General features: G+C 42.2%; 1 non-coding gene and 1 pseudogene across 1 annotated transcript; one reads left to right on the plus strand and one right to left on the minus strand.

The window, feature by feature from the left end:
• The first annotated feature begins 1,958 nt into the window (after positions 1-1,958).
• Positions 1,959-2,045, plus strand: LOC114501160. The gene has a single exon (XR_003684922.1). It is a non-coding gene; the product is annotated as a small nucleolar RNA SNORA5 (small nucleolar RNA).
• Positions 2,046-16,399: 14,354 nt separating this feature from the next.
• LOC114498490 lies at positions 16,400-16,952 on the minus strand (annotated as a pseudogene).
• Positions 16,953-17,588: the final 636 nt, after the last annotated feature.

A 17,588-nucleotide genomic window follows, 5' to 3' on the forward strand; every position in this document is an offset into this window, starting at 1 on the left:
AAAAAAAGAAAATGAGGAAATATTGAAGCCTCTGACACCTGCAGCCATAGTACACATTAAACACAGCCCGGCTACATCTGGCCAGATTAACATAAAAATGTTCACTAAACACTTAATTACCTCAGTTTCTATCATCAATACATCATGTTCAGCTTTCGACAAAAAATTATGAGATGTAGTTGACATAAGAAATGTCCATTCCTGTAAGAATTTTTATGAGTTTATTTGAGCCAAAATGACAACAATTGCCAGGAAGCAAAATCCCAGTAGACTGAGAAAACGCTCCAGAGAACTGTGTTGGGAATAAGGAAATTAAGAACTAAATTTCACCTCAGTAAACAAGAACCACATTGTAGCTAAAAAGAAATGATAAAAAAGACAAAGTGCAGTTAAAGCAAACATCCTGTGTCTAGCAGATGCTCTCCCCTGGGTAGGCTAGATAAGCAATGCTTTGTAGTTTTAATGAGAAAATAAGAACCTAGCTAGCTAGAGCCAGGAGATTACTAGGTTAATGAACAAACATCCTGCCTTCCCACCTTATGCAAGAATGCTTGGTTTGAATTTCCGTGCGTGGTCTTTGTAAGCGAATTGCTAACTGCCACGTCTGCTTCTGTATAACGCTTGCTTGCCCACCCCTATGTAAGAACGTAGTTGTAAGCGCTCGGCGCGTCTCTCGTTTGCAGCTCCTTATGGGCACTGTGTCGCTGGACACTTTGAGAGTTCACCCCTGTGCAGGTTAAACTTGGCCAATAAAGTAACATCTTTGATACCCTGAAAGTCTCCGATATTTGTTCTCGCGTTTGCTGGATGCTACAAACTGCAGTTTTGTACCTTATTTTTTACATCAGAATCAAGGAGAATATGTAAGGGAGTTACACAAAACCCACTGGTGACACATGAGGGAGGAAGGAGAAAGTAAAGCAGGGAAATCTGAGACTGGATAAAAATCAAACTGAACAGACACATACTTCTTTTACACTTGTGGGTGTAGGATAGTTAACCCTTAACAATTAACACAATAACAATAACAATGAGGGGATTTGTGGTCTCCATTCTGGTGCAGTGAGGGATGTGGGAAAAGGAAATTACCCTGACATTTCAAAGGTATGTTATTTTAGATGCAAGAAGACAATAGACATGCTCAGTTAAGATAAAGGTTGACTTTTGTCAAGGAAGACAGTAGCCTAGCACACGACTACGTCCATGACTCACTTTTAGTTAGAAAGTTTTCATTTCAGCCCTGGCTGGTGTGGCTCAGTGGATTGAGCAGAGCGGGCCTGAGAACTGAATGTTCATTAGTTCAATTCCCAGTCAGGGCACATGCCCGGGGTTGCAGGCCAGGTCTCCAGCTGGGGGTGTGCAAGAGGCAATCAATTGATGTTTCTCTCATATATTGATGTTTCTCTCTCTTTCTTTCTCCCTCCCTTTCCCCTCTCTAAAAGTAAATAAATTTTTTTAAAAGAAATAGAAAGTTTTCATTTCAGACCATCCTATGTGGTTACTTTAGGTCTCTGAATTTTTAAGGCTCACCATGCAGGCCTCCCCTGAGCTTCTCAGGTTTAGTATGTCTTTTTATCTTACATTGTTTTATTTTGTAAACTAAACCTATAGGAATAAGATAATCAAAACTAGCGGGGGAGGGGGCGGCAGGGAAATGATAGGAGAACTCAGGTGTTAAAGAGTTTAGCCTTAATGGATGGGCTCAATGACTAATGCAGGTGGAAAGCCGTTATTGCAAAACTGTGAAGCTTTTCCAATAAAGGCACCTTTCCTTTGTCACCAAACCATTGCCTCTGTAATTTTGCCTACAAGTCGTCACAGGCAGCAGGACTCCAATTGCTGTTCAGTAACACAACCAACTGAGCCACACTGCCAGGGAAAATAATTTCTTTAAATAGTCTAAAGAGATAAAACAAAACAGATTCAGACAGGACACAGATTTTCCGAAGTCTTGCTAGGGCAGGCACTAGCCTAGCTGCTATCGAAGCACTGTGACTCGTGGGTCCCCTGCTGGGCCTCAGGGATAAATTTGGTTACAGACACCAAGCTAATAAAAATATATATAAAATAATAATAAATTTGGTTACAGACACCAAGCTAATAAAAAATATACAAAATAATAATAATAACTATCTAATATGTTAAGGGTTCTAAATAAAAAACAATCTAGACAATGAAAAAAAATAGACAACAGCCCTGACTAGTGTGGCTCAGTGGATTGAGCACTGACCTGTGAACCAAAGGGTTGCCAGTTAGATTCCCTGTCAGAGCACATGCCTGGGTTGCGGGCCAGGTCCGTAGCAGGGGGCTCATGAGAGGCAAACACAAGTTGATGTTTTTCTCCCTCTTTCTCCCTCCCTTCCCCTCTCTAAAAATAAATAAAAATCTGTTTTAAAAAAGTACACAACAGGCAAGAACCTATGAATAACGTAAGCAGAGAGGTGGAAAGACTCAAAAAGAAATGCTAGAAATCAAAAACACCAGAACAGAAATAAAGAATTCTATGCCTTTGATAGCCATATCACTAAATTAGACATGGCCAAGTGAGCTTCGAGACATATCAATAGAAACTTTCCAAACTAAAAGGCAAAAGAATGAAAAAGAAAAATGATTGTGAGTGAGGCAAACGGAACAGGGAGACGTAAGAAATCGCCAAGGAGTTTACAGCCACCTAGTAAATCGCAAAATCCTATCTTCCATAACCAAGGACACTTAAAGAGTAAATGGTTTATACTTCTCCCCAGCCAAAGGGTAAATAGCTTAAATCACCCCACTCCAGGATACAGATAACAGAAATCCAGTTAGTGCCATTGGTGCCAGCCACACCCAAAGACAGATTAAGTCAGGGGAATAAACCTCATTTTGCCAGGGGAGCAAAAAGCTGATGAATACTCTACTGAGATCCTCCCCGAGACCTCTCCTAAATCCTCAGCCTCTAAAACCCTCCAGATGAAGGATCCAGGGCACACTCCCACTCCCAGCAGCAAGCCCACACCTTTCTTTCCTCCCTCTCAAGTGTGCGTCTCCTGAACTCTAAGGGTCCCCACCAGACTTGCAACCAGGGGAACAGTGGGCAGCAGCAGCTCGTCCCAGGCTGAGCCCCTAAACCTGTCTCCAAGGCCCATTTTCTCTGAGTTTCCAGTGAGCCAAAGAAGCCCGCCTAGGCTCTCTCCTGTCACTTCTTTTATCCTAAGCTCATCCTTGTTTCACTGCCCCCAGCTTTAATAAACATCCTTTCAAAATCACCTGGACTCATGCTGTAAAATCTTTCCTGCATGAAGTGGAGAACCCACACACTACAGGCTGGCCTGAGGCAGACCTGCTCTGGCCAGATCCCCTTTCCAGTAACATGAGTACCGTGGGACACTTTCAACAGATGTAACATGCACATAATGGGAACGCCAGAAAAGAGAGTAGAGAACTATTTAAAGTTACCAAGGCTGAGAACTTTCCAAAATTAATGAAGCACAAAACCATACATCCAGGAAGCTTTGAAAACACCAATCACGATACCAAAAATATCTACACCTAGTCATATATTCAAATCGCAGAAAACAAAAGTCAAAGAGAAAAATCTTGAAGGAAGACGGAGTAGAAAAATACCTTAACCTCTAGAAGAACAAGGGTAAGAATACGTCTAACTTCTCATCAAAAACCAAGTGAACAAGAAGAGAATGGAGTGAAATACGTAGCGTTGGAAGGGGAAACCACCAACCTAGAAGTCTGTGTTGTTAAAGTGCAAACAGCAGGCCCAAAACGTGCAGTGCTCACAGTACCAAGTCTGGGTTTAACACCTGATCTAACTGCAGTTTCAACCTCTCCCACAACCCCAGTCAGTCTGCAGTGTCTGGTCAAGCACCAGTGAAGCGATGTTCTGTGGACATCACTACACTCCACAGAAAGAAGAGGCAGTCTGCATGGTAAACACCCTCCCAGTCCCTTCCCTCCAGAACAAGATGTCACAGCCCAAAAATAATACTGTCTTTTGTTTTGTTAAGACTCCCTTGCCCCACCCTTCCTTCCATAAACCTTCTATTGTGTGGGACCCCTCGGAGCGCCCTTTAGTTGCTAGAGGGGATGCTGCTCAGGTCATGAACTGCTTAATGAAATCAATTACATCTTTAATTTTACTTGGTCGAATTTTGTTTTTTAACAGTATCCAATGAAATTATGCTTTAAAAGTAAAATAAAAATAAATATAAATATTTCTCAGACAAAACCTGAAAGAATCTGCCATTCATATAACCTAACATATTACTGATAGTTATTATTTATATTTTAACAAGAAATGTTAAAGGATGTTCTTCAAAAAGAAGGAAAATCATATAAATCAGAAAATCAGATCTAGATAAAGGAGTGTTAGAAAAGTAATAAATGATGACAAAATAAAATCTTTTATTTTTTATTTATTTATTTTAGTTCTCCAGTTACTTTTCTTATTCTTAATTGATCTAATAGATAATTATTCAAAGTTATAACAGCAACAATGTATTTGACAATTATAAGGTATGGATAAGCAAAATGGATGACAGCAATGTCATAAGGCATAAGAGAGAAGAATCGGGAACACTTTGTTATAAGGCACCTACACTACTTGTAATACTCAAGTAATGTACTGTTAGTTAAAAGTAGACTTACTTAGCTCTGGCTGGTGTGGCTCAGTGGACTGAGTGCTGGCCTGCAAACCAAAGGGTCACCAGTTCAGTTCCAAGTCAGGGCACATGCCTGAGTGGTAGGCCAGGTCCCCAGTAGAGGGTGAGTGAGAGGCAACCATACATTGATGTTTCTCTCCCTCTCTCCCTCCTCCCCTTCCCCTCTGTCTAAAAATAAATAAATAAAATATTTTAAAAATAAAGAACTATAATTTATATGCAGGGAGAAAAATCAAATTTTAAAAATACTCAAAACCAGAAAAGGCAGAAAAATCTGCAGAGATAAATAAAAAGCAGCAGGAAGCCAAACAGCAGGTACTTACTTGTGATAGGGAACTCAAGAGTTGGAAAATTTTAATTTGAGTAATAGCTAATAAGCTTAGTAATCATGCATGTAAAAGCTATTGTTCCAGGAACTGAAGGTGTGACTCACCCTGACTCCAGGAGACCACGAGCAGGTCCACCTCTGTGCCTCAGGAGGACTGCAAGCAATTCAAGATGGTATCTGAGCCCTTGTGTTCCAGGGCGAGATGACCACAGCCTGGGACACAGCCAAGGACCACTGACCAGGGTGAGAATGTTATCCTTTGTTTTTTTAATCCAGTTAACTTTTGGATTCCAGCCCCTGATATTCCAAGCCTGAATTCCAAGCCCCTCGCCTACGCTTCATTCCCCTTATAAATGGGCCATTTTGGGATGGAATTTAAGACGGTCTGTTAGGGTATGAACCCATCTTCTCAGATCGCTGGCCATCTGAATAGAGCGCCCATAAAGATTCAATCCCTGTCTCTGCTCCTTGGGTTCGGTGTGTAACAGGCGGCATGAACACCGGTCTTTTCCGGTTTCAACTGTACAATGGTGTTCACTGCAGTCTGCATGTCATATTCACAATATTCCCACTTTGTATTCACACACAGTGGACCAACTGGGGAGTTCCATGGACAGTAACCTCATGGGGTGATCTGATTGTAAGTTCCCACCTGGGCAGGTCATGGTGGGTAGTCCTGTCCCTGGCCTATAACTTCCTTAGAGAAAGGTTTTAAGCCATCCCTGTTCATTGTTCTTGTGCGTCTAAGTTAACTTGCCTTTGAAATACCAGAAGTAGTACTCCTCAGAGAGGGTATTAACCCTTAAGAGAGCACAAAATCTTAACTGTCCTGTAATCTGATCCCTGCCTTGCTAGTCCCTTCTCCCCATAATCTTCATTCTTCTGTCCTTAATTTCAAATGCATAAAAAAGCTGCAAAGCTGTTGTTCTCTGGAGCGCTCGAAGTCTTGCTCTCTGGCATATGTCATCAGTTTGGTTCAAATAAACTCTTACAAAATTCACTACAGGTTTGGACATTTTATATGTTGACAAGTTTAATAGCACATATATCTCCTGTATATATAACAGGGTACAGCCAGGGTCTCTCCCCAAAGAGGGGTTTGTAACAGGGTCCAGAACTCAGGGTGTCCAAGAAATATAGAAATATAGGATACACCCACCCTCACAAGTCTGGACTGGGGAAAGGGATTTATGGAGCAGGGTCATTGAGAGATATTTTGCAGGCCAGCTTTATACCTGATATGCAAAAGTGGTTATTTTGTATATCAATGACAGCAGACTAGTCCTCCAGCCAGAATGGAGCCCGAAGGTATGCATAACCTTGACCCAGGACGTAACAGGTCACAGTGCCTGCGTGAGAGCATGGAGATGGTTCACTCCATGCCTCAGGCCCACAGCTGCCTGGACTTACTATGGTGACCCAGAAAGGCTGAAAATGTATGGGAGTGCTGGCAGGTGTAGCCAGTTGTGGGGGGAGTTGGAAATGGGGTTACAGAGGGGGTATTAGGCTGGGATTTAAACTAAAGGCTGGCCTCCACGAGGGATGGAGAGGCAATGCAGGAGTAGGGACAGGGGATGAGGGATGGAGAGGCAATGCAGGAGTAGGGACAGGGGATGATACAGGACAATGAGAGAGGACAATGCAAGACCTTGCAGGGAAGGAAAGGGGTGAAAGGTCACTCGCTGGTGGGCCACAAGGAGGTGCCGCATGGTTTTGGATTAGGAAATGAAGATCGTGGCAGCAACACAGCCGATGGTGCTGGGGACTGCAGAAAACCTGCCAGGCCGAGCACAGATTACTGGGAGGAACCAGGAGGAGTGAGCTGCGGACTTCTGTTCCTTTTCCTCTGGAGGACAGTACTTCTGATTGGCATGTTCCGAGACTGATTTGACTGGGCAAAGGAGGGAAGAAAAGACTGTGTGTATTTGCAGGTGTTTTAGGGGACTTTGGGATTTTAACAGTGACATTCTATCATTACTCTAAACCTGTATAACTTTTGAATAAACAGTTCCTTTCATTTTTACCAACCTCTGACACTGAGAGCCACAATTCCTAAAGGTGATGGGCAAAGAACCACAGTGCAGAGAGAAACCCGCCCCCCTATCCATTCTGTAACATATACATAAGAGATCCCCAGGAAAACTAACTCACCTAAAGAGCTGAAGCCACCCCCTTAAATTCCACCTTTGGCTGAAAACAAAAGAAGAGGTTGGGGGTGGGGATAGTCAGAAATAGGAGATTACCTGGAAAAGCACAATTATAAAGGTACAGTTGTTATGCAGATTTAAATTGCTTTCTGCATTCATAAGCATTTCTAGAGATAAGGTCATGCCCTCTTCCTGGTACAGCAAGGGAAACAGTTTTACAAATAGAGATTTTCCTTACAAATAAAACTGCCTTTTACAAAGGCTTATTTCTTGGTTTTCAGAGCTCTCCCATGCCTGCTGTTTCTTAATAGTAACCAGCCTAAAATAATTCTTACTCCAAAGAGATACATTTTGAGGTGACAAATTCTGTTTCCTTGCAGCTCCTAAACTATAAAACTGTACAGCATGCTACTGTACTGAATATTGTAGGTAACTGTAACACAGTGGTTAAGTATTTATGTCATGCGGTAACTGCAGAACCAGCTCAAAATGGTCCTAGTCTATTTAATAAGATACTGAGTTGCTTTTCAGGGACAAGAGATGAAAACCACCTGTCATGTAGCCAAAGCTTGTGCAGAGAGAACATTGAAACTAGAAAAGTCAGCATTTGTGCTGCCTGTCAGTACCAGAACCAATAAGTAGAGACAAGGATTGAGTATTTATGGGTGCTTTGTTCATATGCCAGCGATCTGGGAAGACAGTGGGTAGCAGCTTATGTACCCTAAAAAGTCTTAATATCTCACCTCAAGCCGACCTTTCACATGGAGAAGAAAAGCGTAGGTAAGTGATTTGGGAAAAGGTTAGTCACATAGGAGTTGCAGTCCAGCTGCAATTTTCCCAGTACTTCTTTATCTGTTGATAAACAATTCTCTATCTGCATCATGGGCATTCCCTCCCTGGAATACAATGGCTCAGGTACCCACTCCTTGGCTTGCAGCCCCCCTGGGTCACAAAGGTTGAATAGCTTGTCTACTTCCTGGAATCACCTGGTCTTACATTCCAGTTCTCCCACATGCATTAGTCACTTAAGCACGTCAACTAAGGCTAAAATTGATACAGAGAGATCTGATCACTTCACTGAGAAGTAGGGAGGGCCATAGGGAGTTTTCCAAGGCTATGATAGACAGTCTAGGGCAGGATTGCCTGAGAAGCTGAATGCCTGCAGAGGGCATGGAATTATGGGCAAGAAGATTTGAAATAAAAGGAGCACTCTCTCAGGCTCTCTGGTTCTCAGACTAGCTGACTCTGGCTTGTGGGCTTTTCTTCCTAGAGGATGCCTGGGTGATCGTGCTGCAGCTGCCTGCATTTCCCAATGGACAGTATTTTGGATGGGAAAGGACTCCAGGCACAGCCTGGGATTGGGCTGGCCTGGCAGAGGATGGCAGGTTTATTCTTTGGGTGTTCTAGAGGGAACAGGCTCCGAGGCAGAAGCCTGCCATTCTTCCAAAATTCTGTAGCGTTATATCTTATGTTGTTTTAGTTTATAGACTAACCCTAAAGAAATAAGATAATTAAAACTAATTGGGGGAATGATAGGAGAACTCAGTGTTAAAGAGTTTAGCCTTAATGGATAGGCTTAACGACCAAAGCTATAACTAAAGAGTTAAAGAGTTTAGCCTTAATTGTTAGGCTTAAGTGACTAATTCATGTGAAAAGCTGTTATTCTAAAATTGTGAAGCTTTTGAATAAAACTTTTCCTTTACCACCAAATATTTGCCTCTGGAATTTTGCCCAGAGGGTGGCTGTGGCAGTGGGACCCAGACTGCTCTTTAGCAACAAAATCTTGATCTCTTGAGTTCCCCTGTCAAAAGATGTCATTTCTTCCAAACCTGATCTATAGATTCAATGTCAATCAGAATCCTAGCAAGTTATTTTGTGAATCTCTACAAACTGATTCTGATTTTAACATGGAAAGGCAAAAGGTCCAGAATAGCCAACACGGTACTGAAGAGGAAGAACAAAGTGGGAGGACCAACACTATCCAAATTCAAAATTTACTCTTGTGGAGTAAATCTTTCAACCTTTCCTCTACCTGCAAGGTTCTTCTGGCTGTTCTAATAATCGAATAGACATGAGACAAATTAACAAGAGAAAATAACCAAATTTAATACACCTGAAACTAGAAAAGCTGGCGTTCGTGCTGCCTGTCACCTACCAGACCCAGTAAGCAGAGGCAGGGATTGAATCTTTATGAACACTTTTTTCAGATGGTCGGTGATCTGAGAAGATGGTAGGTTTGTACCCTAATGGGCCCGTCTTAAATTCCATTTTAAACTGACCCTTTTTATAAAGAGAAGAAAACTCCTTAGTGCAGCTAAGAGGTTTAGAATCAGGGAAAAGTTAATCAGATAAAAAGCTGTGACATTCTTTCATCTGTGTGCTGGGCAGTGGTCCTTATCTGTGCCTGGGTGGTGGACGTCCCACTCTGGGGTACCAGCGCTCAGGTATCAGCTTGATTGTTTACAGTCCTCCTGAGGCACTAAGTTAGAACTATTTATGGTCTGGTCTCCTGGAGTCAGGGCGGGTCACATCTTCTGCTCCTGAAACAATATCTTTTTACATATATTGATTACTAAGCTTATTAGCTATTACCTGAAACTAAAACTTTTCTGACACCTGAGTCCCCCATCACATACATATGTATGGGAATCCCACATACATAAGAGAATCAGAAATCCCATGTGCAGGAGAGGTTCAGAGATATAAAGGGGCATTGAGGTACACAAGACATTCTGAGGTAGGGATGAGGTAAGGTGCTTTGAAGACCTCAGAGGGTCATTGCAGGATAATAAGAGCAGATACTTAGTAAACAGAAGTTTCCCCTGCCCTATAGATCAGTCAAAAGAGGTTATGTCTGCTAATTTCTTTTTATGGGCAAGACCCCTAAATTCAGGTTCTTCTAGGTAGTTAAGGGAGGGGCAGAAGTTGCTCTTGAGACTGCAACTAAGGTTGCCTTAAACTCCAAGCAATCTGCATACCAAAGAGACATATCTCTGAGTGACTAGTTCTGAATCCCCACAGTTCCCTTCTCTGAAAATTCCTGGAAATTTCACATTCCAGAAGTTGGGTTGGGAGATTATTCTGGATTTCATTAAACCAGTCTTGTTTTAAGAAAAGTTCAGTTCAGCCCTGGCTGGTGCAGCTCAGTGGATTGCGTGCCAGCCTGCGAAGCAAGGGGTCCCCAGTTTGATTCCCAATCTAGGGCACAAACTTGGGTAACAGGCCAGGTCCTCAGTTGGTGGTGTGGTGGAGACAACCACACATTGATGTTTCTCTCCCTCTCTTTCTCCCTCCCTTTTCCTCTCTCTAAAAATAAATAAATAAAATCTTAAAAAAAAAAAAAGAAAAGTTCAATGAAAGTTGTGTCTCAATTCAGGAGGTAGTAATGGTGGTGGTCTTCCAAATTTAAGCCTATGGTGCAAGTAGTCAAGTATTAAACAAAAAGCACCTCTATGGAAATAAAAGACAAACCAAAGTCAATGATTTGGTAAGACTATAATTCTAGCTTCTGAGTTCTGAAGGCAAGCAGTCAAGAAGACTTCTAGATGTCCATCCCAAGTCATCTTCAGACAGAGTGAAGGCAGTCTGATAACTTCTCCTGGTCTTCAGTCTGAATGTGTCTGGGGACCTGTGTGCAACAGACACAAAGGTCGTTCACAGATGAACGGCTGTGATGATTTCTCTAAAGTCTATGTCAAGTTTTCCATCCCCCTTCAGCTTGCCTGGCTTTGAGAAAAGGGCCATTTTATTTCTCAGTGATTCCAAGTCAAAGCATGGAAATGTGAAAATGTCAGAGGGGGACAGCCAAATATTTCAGAAAACTAGAAAAATTCAGGATTCAATCCAGTTGGTAGGTAGAAAAATTAGAAAAAATTTCCAAAGAACTTAGAATATCCACTAATATCCACTAATTTATAGTTTCTACTAAAACACATTTTCTCTAAAATCACCCAGTTTTGCCCTGGCTGGTGTGGCTCAGTAGGCCGAGTACTAGTCTGTGAACTGAAAAGTCACTGGTTCAATTCCTCATCAGGGCACAAGCTTGGGTCGTAGGCCAGGCCCCCCATTGGGGGCATGTGAGAGGCACCTGACTGATGTGTCCCTCACACACTGATGTTTCTCTCCCTCTCTTTCTCCCTCCCTTCCCCTCTCTCCGAAAATAAATAAATAATTTGGGGGGGGTAAAAACTACCTCCAATTTTATCAAAAATAACCAAATTAAACTAATTTACTTGCAAAATAAGTTAACTTTCAATAAACTTGGCCCTATTATTTTTATAAGATCATCAAGAATGGTAATTAACCACATAAGCTTTTTTAAAAAAAGATTTTATTTATTTACTTTTTAGAGAGAGAAGAAGGGAGAGAGGAATAGAGGAAGAGAAACATTGTTTGATCGCTTCTCGCAAACCCCAACCAGAGACCTGGCCTACAACCCAGACCCCTGCCCTGACTGGGAACTGAACCGATGACCTTTTAGTTTGCAGGATAACACCCAACCCCCTGAGCCACACCAATCAGGACATAAGCTTTTTTTTAAAAACCTGCTTTGCTGTAATTTTTCACAAGGAGTCTTCAGATTGAACTTAAAAATGCCTCTCGCCCTGAATGTTGTGGCTCAGTTGTTAGGACATCACCCAGCAAAGGGTCACTGGTTTGATTCTTGGTCAGGGCAAAGGCCTGGATTGTGGGTTCAGCTCCCAGTTGGGGCATGTGCAAGCAGCAGCCAATCAATGTTTCTCACATCAATGTTTCTCTTCCTCTCTTTCTCCCTCCCTTCCCCTCTCTCTAAAAAACAAAAGCAATAACAAAACAAAGAAACCACCTCTTAAGGTCAGAAAAGCGGAAGCAAGGACTTTCCCTCAGATGTTGCCTGCAATATCAAATGAGTTCCCCTCTTCCCGGGTCCCTCAAGTACCCTGAAGCTCTTTCTTCGCATCTCCCGGAAGCTACTTTCATTCCTCACCTGGGAAGACTGCTGTGAGCCGTGTAAACAGGGGACCAGACTGTTTTCCCACAAAGCGCTTTTATTGGCTTCCGAAGGCTATCTTAACTCCTTAAAGCTTTCTGGGCATATCTGAGTTTTTGTATGTCTCTCTCAAATATGAAATTCCAGAAAAAGCCTTAGTAATAAAGCCAGTTTACAGTTATGACCTGTCAGAAAGAGAACAGAATCTTATGAATTTGGGCAAATAAGCATTGCCATGAAAATAAAAATACTCATTAAGAGTTTCCAAATTCTGGAGAATCAAGTAGAGAGAAAAAAAAATGTTTCCATACTGCTTACAAAGGTATAATTTACTGAAGTGCCCTAAGTCACAGGTAGTAGAAGAGAAAGAAAACAAATGCCTTATGATGAAAAACAAAAGATTTTAAATATTATCAATATTTCAAATTAAAAAATCATAAAAGTGTAACCCTTCTCATCAGTTTATTCAGTCCTGTGTAATTAAATTTGTTTAGCTTGAATCCAGTTTTCTCATTATTGCTCTCAATCTTGCCTGATAATTGAGGGTAAAGGGTCAGCGATAACTCTAAGTAGTTTGCAAGGTTCATGTCATTTGCTCAGTGAAGTGGGTGCCCCATTCACTGGATATTTTGGAAGGCATACCCTGTTAGAAAATACAGGGACATGGACCTAAGGCACCGCCTGTGCTGGAACAAAAAAGGTGCACACCATGGGCTAAATACCCGACCACGAGGCTCCCCATTTCAGAAGCAACTGAGGCATAGCCACTGGCATTGTGCTGGAAACTGGCTGAATCCTCACTGCCCCACCCCTCTCCCTGGAGCTTTCTACAGAATCAGCCCTTCCCCATCAGATACCCAGGACACCTGGAGCATAGCAGCAGGGTGACTCACCCTCCTGGGGGGTCTGCTGCACACCTTAAAAGCCCTTCTACCCTTTCCCTTGGGGTTGCCCTCCCAGCCCACCTACCTGCATGTTCCACCCCCAATAAAAGCCCTTAATTAGACTTTTCTGGTCCCAGGTTCTCTCTTAGCCACCACCAATACCTAACATACACCAGATGGGAAACACATCTAACAATTTGCCATTATAAGGATATCAGTCTCATGGCATTGTAACAGGGTGCAGCCAAGAGGGGGGCCCCAAATAGGGATTTGGAATGGGGTCCAGAGCTCATGGTGTCCAGGAAATATTAGGACATCCTCACCACCCCCCTATAGGTGTGTGTTGGAGGAAGGAACGCATGGAACAGGGCCATTGAGAGCTGTTTTGCATAGCAACAGCTTTGCAGCTAACCTCTGGTGTGGTCATTTAACATATCTATAACCTTTAACCAGTTTCATAGATATGTTAAATAGCTGTGGCCAAGCTCTGAGCCAGGGGAATGGAAGTAACTTCCCCACCAAGACGTAACTCGGGGGGAGGTCCTCCAAGTTACAGCAACTGCGTGGAAGCTTGGAGAAGATTGGCTCCATGACATGGGGCCGCTTCTACCCAGACTCACGATGGCAGCCCAGTGAAGCTGGAAGGGTATGGGAGTGCTGGCAAGTGTGGCCAAATGTGGGAGTAGTTGGAAATGGGGCTGCAGAGGAAGACTGGCTTGGGGATTTAAACCCAGACGCAGCAGCCATTGGAGAGAGGACCACATGGCTGGGGCAACAGGGGGAGAACCATGTGGCTTTGCCAGAGTTGGGACTCTCTAGGCCATTGTGCAGAGAGGGGACTGAGTGGGGACCCCCGCAGCTTTAGAAGGGGGAACCACCACCCGGCTTTAGCAGAGATCCTGGTGACACAGCTGATGGTGCTGAGAACTGAGGGAGGTCTAACAGCTGTGACAGATTACTGAGAAGAACCAGGGGCTGTCTGAACCACGGACTTCTATTTCTTTTCCTGAGATACAGTACTCCAGGCTGTGCAAAGGGGGAAGGAAGGACTGTGTGTGTTTGTGGGTGTTTTAAGGGACTTTGGGATTTTGATGAAGACATTAGGTCACTACTTTAAGTCTGTATAGCATTAAATAAACATTTCCTTTCCTTTTCACAAATCTCTGGCATTGAGAGATGTCTTTCCTATAAGGCAGTGGACATAACGAACCTGGGGGGGTTCCTTTCAGTAATAGTATATATCGCCCTTGGCCCCCCTTGGCCCCTTGGTGTTCTGTAACAGCATGGGAAAGCTTCAACTCATCCAGATAGCATACACACAATGACAAGAACATATTGATAACCCAGACTATGTGGCCGCTGAATGAAGTCCAGCCCAAATATACTGGTGGATAAGGGAATGCAAAAACCAAAAAGAAAATGCCAGGGAGTTGGAAAGATCCAAGCCCCCCTTTTGGGTTTCCCATGGCCCAGACCATTCATTTAATTTACAGCCATTGTTTACCCAGCTTCATTTCTCTCACTAGGGAACAGGCTGTTGCCACGTTACAAGAACATCAGGGTGGCAGAAGTCTGGAAACGGGGTCGTTTTTGCAAATCAACGGACTTCATCCTACAATCTGATACTCAGGTTCGGTCTTCTTAGAGCAGGGGTGTCAGACTCATTTCTACCGGAGGCCACATCAGCCTCACAGTTGCCTTCAAAGGGCTGAAATAATTTTAGGACTGTATAAAAATAACTACTCCTTAACTATTAAGGAGTTGAAATTACATTCGGCCCTTTGAAGGCAACTGAGAGGCTGATTTGGCCCCCGGTGAGAATGAGTTTGACACCCCTGTCTTAGAGTATCCCTCAATTTTGATGACTGACAGCTTATGCTAAGATATCTCAGATTTCCAGCAATTTCACATATTTATGGAATATTTATAACATATACAAATACAACATGTGTTTTTAGTTGATAAAGCTTCCCATGTAATTTTAGTATACTAAATTGGCCTAATTAAGTTTAGTATTCCTCTTTTGTAAGGAGAGAAAAAAATCTTTTGAGGTGTTCACCCTTCTGAAATACCTAAGTGTTATTCATAGGTCAAAATTCTATTTATAATTTAAGTTTTGGGAATTTTGTCAAAATATATTAAAAGTTTTGGGCATTTGACTAAATAGGGTCATATCATGATGAAGCAATACTTAATTATCCATTTAATCAAAATGGCAATAGAAGATTTCAAACACATATACAGAAGTGTACATAATTGTTAGCAAAACTTAGTTCTTATTATCAAGGAGATTTAGTTTTCTTAAGTAATCAAAAACTTGATTAAGACAACATAAAACACAAAATTATTATTATTTTTAAATGTTTTATTTATTTTTAGAGAGAGGGGAAGGGAGGGAGAAGGAGACAGAGAGAAACAGTGATGTGTGAGAGATACATCAATTGGTTGCTTCTCTAACGAACCCCCAACCAGGACCCCGCCTGCAACCCAGGCGTGTGCCCTGACTGGGAATTGAACTGGTGACCTTTTGGTTTGCAGGCCAGTACTCAATCCACTAAGCCACACCATCCAGGGCACAAAATTATTTTGATAAAACACAGAAGCTTTGCATTCTAGGCAGAAACACTTTTTCACAATATTAGTAGCGGACCAACAGTCCTTTTAGCAGAGAGAGAAACCAAACTCTAATTTTGTATCACCTTACTTTTGATATTTAAATTCACTTGATTAGAATTATTTCAATCTTTGGCTTGACCTCACATAAGATTTCCTTGTTCAAGATTCCTTTTCCAGAAACCTTCTACAGCTTATTTATTTTATATTCAAATTTTTGTCTTGTTTTTCTTCTTTCTCATTCTGAAATAACCAGCCTTACATTAGGATAAAATTAATTTCCTTTCCCTCAGAAATACATCTCCATATCTCATACCCTTTTTCTTGTATATAGTTTTGCCCTATTTTATTAATTTCTGTAGCTTTAATTATATTCTAATTAAATTCTAATTAAATTTAATTACATTCTAATAAATCCTCAACCTTTAAAGGTTTTAAAACCTTAGTTTCTAGAAGTTAAGTATAGAAATAATTCAGTCTAGAAATATACTAGAAATTTCTAGTATAAACTAAGGAAACAATTTTGAACTGTATGTGATACCAATATTATTCAGATTGGTATATTTTTAACACATTTGATAATTTCTAGAAATATATTTTTTCACAGTACCAAAATTTTTTTTTTGGCAGAAGACATGCTTACTAAAAGACCTAAATATCTTTATAACAAGAAACAAAAAGTTGATAACCCTATGTTCAGTAGTTAATGTTTCATTATCTTATTTGGAAATGGTCTAGACATGCCATGAATATCTGTCTTTTAATTTAGCTAGAAAAACTTTAAAGTTCCAGGTTACCAAAGAGATTTAGAAAACCAGGTGATGGGGAGCGTCCCCGGTGGCAGCGGAAGGCAGGGTGTCCGAGAAGGCGGGGAAGGGCCGGGCTGGAGGAGCAGAGATCTGGCCCAGTGCAGGTCCTCCACCAGGGCTCACCAGTCTCCACGAGGATTTGATTTCGGCCCTTGCAGCCTCATCTGCTCGCTGCCCCTGACAGCTCCGACTGTGCCTTCTCCCCTGGGTCCAGCATGTCCAGCATCACGGCCTCTTCGCCCAGTAACTGAACGATGAATCAGCCTTCACTGACTGAGCTGCTGCTCACAAAGTATTTGGAGGTGGTGCCATCCGCAGTGTGGACAACGCCCCTCAGGGCAGCAGGACACGAAGGCTCCCGTCTGTGCAGGCACGTCCACCCGCGTGACATTGGCACCACTGAAGAAGACCTGCGTGGGTGATGCAAAGGTAAAAGACATGTGTCCCTGGCCTGCAGCAGGGGCCAGGACAACTGTGCCCTGGGGTAGGCATAGTCCTGGCGCACGCCGCCACCAAGGAAGAGGCAGCGAAGCAGCGCGGCTGGCAGCATGGCAAAGCAGCAGGTAGAGGACAGTGGTCGGGCTCTGTAGAAAACCATTCTTAAGCTGCTGAAGAGTTTATCTAAAAGAAACTTCTTACCTTAGGTTTATTTAATTTACAATTAAGTTTAGTTTACTTATGAAAATTTCATCATACTAAGTTATTTTTATTGCTGACAAATTTTGCAACAGAGATAATATAAATTTATTTGACCAATAAACCCAGGCAGAATGAAAGTGTTATTCAATGTTGACGGCTCTAAACTTATGCCTATTTATCCAAAGCAAACTTAGACCATCTTTAAAATGAAATATTTTCAGCCCTGGCTGGTGCAGCTTAGTGGATTGAGTGCGGGCTGGGAACCAAAGTGTCGCAGGTTGGATTCCCAGTCAGGGTACATTCCTGGGTTGCAGGCCATAACCCACAGCAACCACACATTGATGTTTTTCTCCCTCTCTCTCTCCCTCTCTCTCTCTCTCTCTCTCTCTCCCCCTCCCTTCCCTCCCTAAAAATAAATAAATAAAATCTTAAAAAAAACAACAAAAAAACGAGTCTATCTAAGGAAAAATATAAGGTAATGAAGCCATATGTAGTTTCCAAAACAGCTAAAATTATAGGGGAAAGCACTAAATTTGGAAAAATAAAA

This window comes from Phyllostomus discolor, chromosome 6, assembly GCF_004126475.2.
Source record: "Phyllostomus discolor isolate MPI-MPIP mPhyDis1 chromosome 6, mPhyDis1.pri.v3, whole genome shotgun sequence".
Lineage (NCBI taxonomy): Eukaryota > Metazoa > Chordata > Mammalia > Chiroptera > Phyllostomidae > Phyllostomus > Phyllostomus discolor.